Source organism: Pelodiscus sinensis, chromosome 33 (genome assembly GCF_049634645.1).
Source record: "Pelodiscus sinensis isolate JC-2024 chromosome 33, ASM4963464v1, whole genome shotgun sequence".
In the NCBI taxonomy this organism is placed as follows: Eukaryota; Metazoa; Chordata; order Testudines; family Trionychidae; genus Pelodiscus; species Pelodiscus sinensis.
In genome coordinates, this window is record NC_134743.1 from 6006903 (window position 1) to 6014465 (window position 7563).

Below are 7563 nucleotides of genomic sequence, written 5' to 3' on the forward strand. Positions count from 1 at the left end.
ACGGAGCGCTAGTGTAGCGCATAGGAAAGTTAGTTCGAACTAACGTCCGTTAGTTCGAACTAACTTTCTAGTGTAGACATACCCTAATAGAGGAGGGAAGATAAGAGAGCGCAGAAGCAGATGGCAGTGCTGGCTGCAGCACTCTCCAGCAATCAGAGGCCGGACCATAAGGGGCCCCCTCAGAAAGGAAAGGGACGGGTAGCAGTTGATGAATGTGTGCACTGATGGGGAAAAAGGACATTGGAAGAGAGACTGCCCAAAAATTGAAGGCAAAGGGGAAGAAAAGACAACCGGAGAACCGCCAGATGCGGGCAGAATCCTCCGGAGAAGAATCTAGTTGAAGGGGACGGGAATCTAAGGCCACTACCCTACGAGCTAAAGCTCGAAAGGATCCCATGGTAAAAATAAGGGTGGGTGGCAGGGACTATGAGGCTCTGGTGGATATTGGAGCCACGTTCTCTATGATCCCCATAAAACCCCCTTCAGCTAAAGAAAGTGGAAAGCATGTGACGATAGAAGGAATTGAGGGAAAGAGAAGCAGGCTACCCGTATGTAGACCCCTCCTCACGAAGATTAGAAAAAAATTATGCTAGAGCATGCCTTTGTTGTTTCATCTGCATGCCCAGTTGCCCTGCTAGGGCGAGATATGCTAATTAAGCTGCAAGCTAAAATTTTCTTCCGTAGTGATCAGAATGTAGTGCAGCTGCCGGTGAAACAGGGCTCAAATTACCAGATGGCTCTCTGTGCAGCTGAGATGCTGTTAGAGACAAAAGGGACTGAGGTCTTAGAAGGAGTCAATCCATGTGTATGGGCAGATGAGACCCCTGCCCGAGCAAAGTTTGTGACTCCAGTAAGAATTCCTCTCATTGAAGGAGAAGGCTCTGTGGGTGTAAAGCCATATCCCCTGAGAGAGAAAAAAAAGCCACCTGGATAGGCTTAAAGCCATTAATCGAACAATTCAAAAGATATGGCTAGGTAGTAGAAAGTTCCTCTCCCTTCAACACCCCTATTTTAGGGATGCCAAAACCGGATAGCGTCTCTTATAGACTCGTGCAAGACTTACGGGCAATAAATAAGAAAGTTCTTGTAGACCATCCTATGGTCCCCAACCCACACACTATCTTAACACAAATTCCAGCAGACACAACAGTGTTTACGGTATTAGACTTGAAAGATGCTTTCTTTTCTATACCTTTACACAAAGATAGTTGGAAATTATTTGCTTTTGAATGGGAAGACCCGGACACCCATCACAAAACCCAGCTGTTGTGGACTGTGTTGCCCCAGGGTTTTGTGTCATCCCCCCATATTTTTGGGACGACATTGCAAAAAGACTTAGAAGACTGGAGGGGGCAGCACCCTGAGGTAGCTCTCCTCCAGTATATTGATGATTTGTTGATTACCAGTCCTGATATGCAAAAGGGAAAAAGGGCAACGGAGCCCCTGTTGAATGCCCTAGGGAAGAAGGGATATAAAGTTTCACAAGAGAAGGCCCAAATATGCACCTTCCTAAGCTATGAGATTGAAAAGGGAATGCGGGCTTTGAGCAAGGATCGAATCCAAGCAACTTCAGGAAATTCTCAAGCCCTTCTTAGCAAATAGAAAATGACAGCCTCTACGGCTAGAAACGCAGGCAACCCAAAGATGTTTCACAACATATGAGTGGGGGCCACATCCAGAGGAAAAAACATAACAAACAGTTAAAACCTTTCCCTCACACGCCGTTATAATTGGCTTGAGGGCGTGGGGGAAGGTAACTTAAAAGCCACCCAAATGTCAACCAGTAGAAATTGAATGTGAAGATGTAATCACTAAAAACTAAATCTGCCCTAACAAGGAGACATATTCTGCAACATAAATCTCCTTACAGAACATGAGCAAGTGATTCACCCCAGAGCCAGCAGCATAACTCAACTGCTGCAGCCTGGATGTTATGAAAATCATATACTGAAAAGAATTAGGAAGTGTGGGGGCTAATTAGAAAGCCCACTCTCCTTACCAAATTAATGCTAGACAAATCTGTGTAATTAAGAAAAGTAATTTAGCAGGATCAAGACAGATCATAAGAGGAAAAAAAAGAGCCCGGTCTGCAATACGAGAGGGAAACTGAACCATGCCACTGTTGGGGAGGGCTAGCAACTCTAAGGTAATTCAAGGGAGTGGAAGGTCACGAGTACCGATGAAGCGCTCTTGTTCTCAGAAAATTGCAGCTCACTTGCACATGAAAATGGTAAGGAACTAGCTGTAACCCGGTCCCCTAACAGATCTTAGGCAGTATTTTAAGTTATAATAGGCCACCCCGATGGGGGGGAGAAATGTTTTCTTGTCTTTCAGATCATCAGAAAGCGCTGGCGCCAGTTGAAGAAAAACAACAACAAAATGCCATGGTTCTGTGTCATGACATGTGTTGGTGTTCTGTCCAAGTTTGTCTTGTGTGTCTTAATTGTAATACGTATTGCAAATATTGTGAATAGAAAATTGTTTAGGCTAGGAGAATGTTAACAATGTCTCCACAGGTGAACAAAAAGAACTGGAAGGAAGCAAGGAGTACATCACGTCAACAGAAGGATGGGAGACAGTACTAGCTCCTTCCCACCAGACTAGTTTTGTTTTAATGGCCATTGCTAACTTGCCCTCATTTGGATATCATCAACCAGGACTTTAAGGACAAAATGGAGCCTCCCAGTTGTGCACCATGCCCTGAACAGGCCCCTGTTCCAGAACAAGGACAACTGTCACTGGTCCTTACCTTGATGATGTTCCACACTGGTACAGACCAGTTGTGTGCTAGACTGGTTAATCAAATTGGCAAATGCCTGATTAGGCAATGACAAGGCTTAGCAGATACCATCGCAGATTGGTTTGAGCCTGGTAACCCTATCAGCAACACTTATGTCATAGCCCAGAAATTGTATGAGAATCCAGACTTGTAAATGCAGTAATATCCAGTGCCCGTAAAGGCCTACACACCAGCCAAGCTAATCAATTGATCCTAAATAGTTTGAAGGATCTGTCCAGCTCTGTAGACCTAACCTGATGTTTGGACCAGAAGCTAATTGGATTGGAAGTAAAATAAAGAAATTAGAAGGCCAGTATTGAAGAATAAGGTAAGCTTTAGCCACTACCACTTAGTTCTTATGGTGGTGAGTCCCCAATCTCCCCTGTGCCTACCCATGGGAGTAGGGAAAGAGAGAATCCATGAGGACCCAAAGGCCCACCTGGACAGGGCATAGTACAACCATTTGTTTTTGGTCCCTCTGAGGATTCCTCACTCAGATCAGATCAGAATGGTAACCTCCCTGTTTGTACCAAAGCAAGGGCATATAGATAGAATAGAAGGCATTGCTTATTCTGAAGGTGTGGGAGCCTCCCTATACCCAGGGATTGTTGCACCCACTTTGATAAGGAAATTTTATGTACCTGCCCATTTAACATCATGACGAATCTGCCTAGGCTTGATGTGGTTGTCATAGAAAAACAAATGAACATCGAGCTGGTCCAAATGAACGGTACCTACTGGTGTTTGACTACCCAGACAGATCACTCCATCCTGCCCCTCTGTATATCCGTCTGTGTGCATAACGGTCCCTCATCAAGCGGCCTAACCGTCAATAGAATGTGGACATATCGCACTTTGGTAGTGGAGGTAACCACACATGAGATGCTGAGTGGCACGGCGGAAGTAAGTACCAAGAGGAGGGTTTACTGGCCCTGCAGGCAAAGATCAAGAAGTTGGTGGCCAATGCCCAAAGATATATCGGGGCTGGCCGTCTGAGGTACACACAGATAGGGAAACACCGTGGACCATGCCAAACACCTATCTCTGCAGCACTCAACCAGGCAGTAGAGGTCAAACCTATAATCATGGGCAGTGCCAGTAAGGCGACGAAATATCTTGGGGATGGATTTGAATAGTGTTTGCCAAATTATGTAGAGAGTTTAGATTTTAACATTTATAATAATGATAGTGCTGTACCAGCATTTCCAGAGTAAATTAAAATCCCTTAAATTGTTGTATTTAACCTAGTAGATTAAGAAGAACCCCAAAGTCAAGAGAAAAGAACTATAGGAGTAAACTGAGGCAGTCCATGGTATCTTGCTAAGGACTGACAAACTCAAATCATTAAGTCAGCCTGAGAAGCGTATGCTACAGCAGTAACTGCGACCCTGGTTCCCCTGGCAACCACATGCCAAAAAGGCCTCACTTTGATAAGGCCGGTATCAAGCAACCGCGTGGGATTGTTTTTATGGTTTGCTTTATTCCTAGGAAATAACCTTGGTTCCAAAAGAGCTAGCTGGCTTTTGGCTCAGAGAATAAAGACTCTTATGTCCATCAGCGCTGTGAAGTGCCAAGAACTGACTGTTGGCCAATGCTTCCCATTGCAAAATGATCCTACCCCGACTGCTGATAAGCCTCTCTCTTCTGGTCCTGCTTTCCCACCTGTTGGACACCAGAAGAATCGAAATATTACAGGGTGATGTGCTAGTAACCTCTCCCCTGCATGATGCTGAACCACGACTGTTTCAAAGAAAAAGAGGAAAACTCTTGTTGTGCTATGTTGGTACACATTCCTGTTTAGTTTTGTTTTGTTGTGATTAGATTATGCTTAATGCCCTGTTTTATACCTTGTATAATTGCCTCTATATGTCGCACTGTATTGACTACTGTCAACCGTGAAATGCTTGTACATTACCAAAGATTAGCCAAAGAAGAAACTGATGAGGTATAAGAAAGAGAAAGCCTCTTGAGGGGGGAATTGATGTGTAAAAGGGAAGTCAAATCCCCCGGAGCCATTGATTCCCCTATGAGGGGCACGTACAATATATATACATTGCTAATGCTTAGATATATTTGCGATTTGTATAGGAGTAAGACATGACAAAGGTTAGGGCCTGTCACAGGTAATAACTTATAATAAGGAGACGAGGGGAAGTGAAACCAGTCTTCTGTTAAGTAGAGATATGGATAGATTCCACATCCTTTAAACTTGTGACCGGCTCAAGCAGGAAAGGGAAAAGGGAAGTATGGCTCGCCCATTGTTCAGCAAAAGTGAATGACTGTAAGACAGCTGTAACTGCAAAGTCAGCAAGTAGGCATTGTATTTAACCTCATTGGGAAAATTAACCTGACCTATAGGAATGCTAAACGTCAAAAATGAAGTAACCTATCATGTTAAGGCACCTAAACCAGGAAGGATGTGAACCCTATAAAAACCCCTGCATATGAGATGTTGGGGGTCGGCTCTGATCTGAACATTGAGTTCCTTAGCCGTACCTTGGTTGCAACCAATAAACTTGAGTTGGACCCAGCCTGAAAGTGTGACTCTCTTCTTGGGGTAAATCAGACTAGCCTCCAAGGGGACGAAACCTTGCAATTTATGCAACACCCCCACCGAAGCGCTTTGGAAGGCTCACAAAGGACAGAGACCTGCCTTTTGAAAATCCGACTCCCCACCGGTGTCTCAAGACAGGCGGCTCTCTCTCGCCAAAAACGGAGGCAGCAGCGTGGGATGACAGGCAGCCAGGTCGCAAGGGGAGGTGCTTTTTAGACCAGTTCCCTCCTGGCACTCCGTACTGCTGCCTCTGTATCAGAGGCAGCAGCACAAGCTGGCAGCAGCCCTTGCCTGGGGGCTGGGTCTGAGCTTCTGGACCTGGTGCAAACTGGAACTGAGCGAGGCTGCCTGCCTGCCTGGCTCCTAACACACTGTAAATGCAGAGCCGCAGAGGGGGTAGGTCCCGCACCCAGCGCGAGCCAGGACTGAGACAGCTGGCCCCTGGGGACTATCGAAAAGTCAAGTAACCGATAAGAAATCATGAGGTTAATTGACTACTCAGTGAATATCTAACGTCCCTAATCCCTTTTCATAGTTCCCCTCTGGACTCTCTCTCCTAAAGCATGGCCCTGAGATCTGGACACAGTGCTCCAGCTGAGGCCTCCTCCGTGCCAAATAGCTAGGAGAGTGACCTCCCATGTCTGCCGTACGTCTCCTACCACGCCCCAGGGCTATGCCCTCTTACTGAAGGGCTTTGTGTCTGAGATCGCTTCTCTCCTAGGCTACGTCTACACAACGAGTTTTTTTGGCAACAAATATGCTAACGAGGGACTCTATGACACGCAATGTCATTTGCATATTTTCTGCCGATCCGTTTTTGTGCTCGGGGTTTGTGCGCAAAACCAAGCCATGTGGATGTTTACTTTTTGTGCAAAAAACCCCCTTTTCCCACAAGATCCCTATTTCTGCAAAAAGGCCGACCGATCTTGTGCAAAAAGGGGCTTTTGCCTAAAAAGAAAACATCCACATGGCTTGTTTTTGTGTGTTCTTGCGAAAAAACTTGTGGCGCGTCTACACTCTACGTGTGTTCTTGCAGAAGTAAATTTGCAGTAAAGCATCAGAGAACAGGGCTCCTTGCACAGGAGTTATTCCTCTCCCCACGATGACTAAGCCCCCTTTGTGCAAGAGCTGTTGTGCAAGAAGGCAGCGTGGACGGGCACCAGGGGCTTCTTGAGCAAGACACTTTTATGGCTAAAATGACCATCAGAGCTTTCTTGCACAAGAGAGCGTTCACACTGCCATGGACGCTCTTGTGCAAAAGTATGGCAGGGTGGAGGCACTCTTGCACGAGACCTTTTGCGCAAGAACTCCGGCGTGAAACAGCTCTCGTGCAAGAAGCCTGCAGTGTAGGGCAGGGAGCAGCCTATGAGGGAGGGGGAGGGACCCCTAGTAATGGCTCAAACTTCCCAGGGGGGTGGCCAGAGGCAGGACATTTGCCTGGCATGGTGAGGGGGGGGGGCGGTGACCTCACAGGGGCTTTGGGCAGCCCTCAGCATATAAGGCAAAGGGCAGGTGGGGAGGTGATGACCTCACAGAGGGACCCACATCTCAGGCTGATAAAAACGGGGGGCGGGCCCAGGGGACTTTGGAGACCCCCGGTTGCTTTAGCTCTGGTGCGTCTCCTCCTCACGGTTCCTTCGCGTTCTGTGAGTTCCACATCCCGACACCTTTGTGACGAAGGTAAGAGCCCCCAGGGGTTGGATCCCGCCCGGGGCCGGCTGGGTTCCAGGCAGGCCCAGCCCTCGGTCAAGGGCCGGAAGGTGATTCCTCACCTGGGCTGCGTCCTTAGCGCCACTGGGGCTTTCTCCTGGTTGGTTTCCCTTTTCCTCCATCCCCCCACATTTCTGCTCTGTTCTTGCCTCCTCTGTGACCTTCCCTTGCTGCCTCCCCCAGCTTGGGACCCAACAGACTAGCTGAAGGACGGGGGGTGGTTTGCAGGAGCCGTGGGGTGGGGGATGCAGCCCCCATTGTGGGGATTGGGGAGGTGGGGCTGGAACAAGTCTATGCCGGTGTCTTTGGGGAGAACGCTCCACCCCCCACACCTTAGATTCTCCCCTGATTGGCCAAGAAGGGGCTGTTGATGGGCAGGAGACTCGTGGAATGAGGAGTAACGGTAGTTTGAACTAGGAAGCCTAGTTCGAACTACCTAGTTCGTGCCCCGTGTAGCCGCGCTGCACGGGGTTCGAACGAGCGGGGTTTTAAAAATGGCAGCTCCCCGCTTATGCAAATG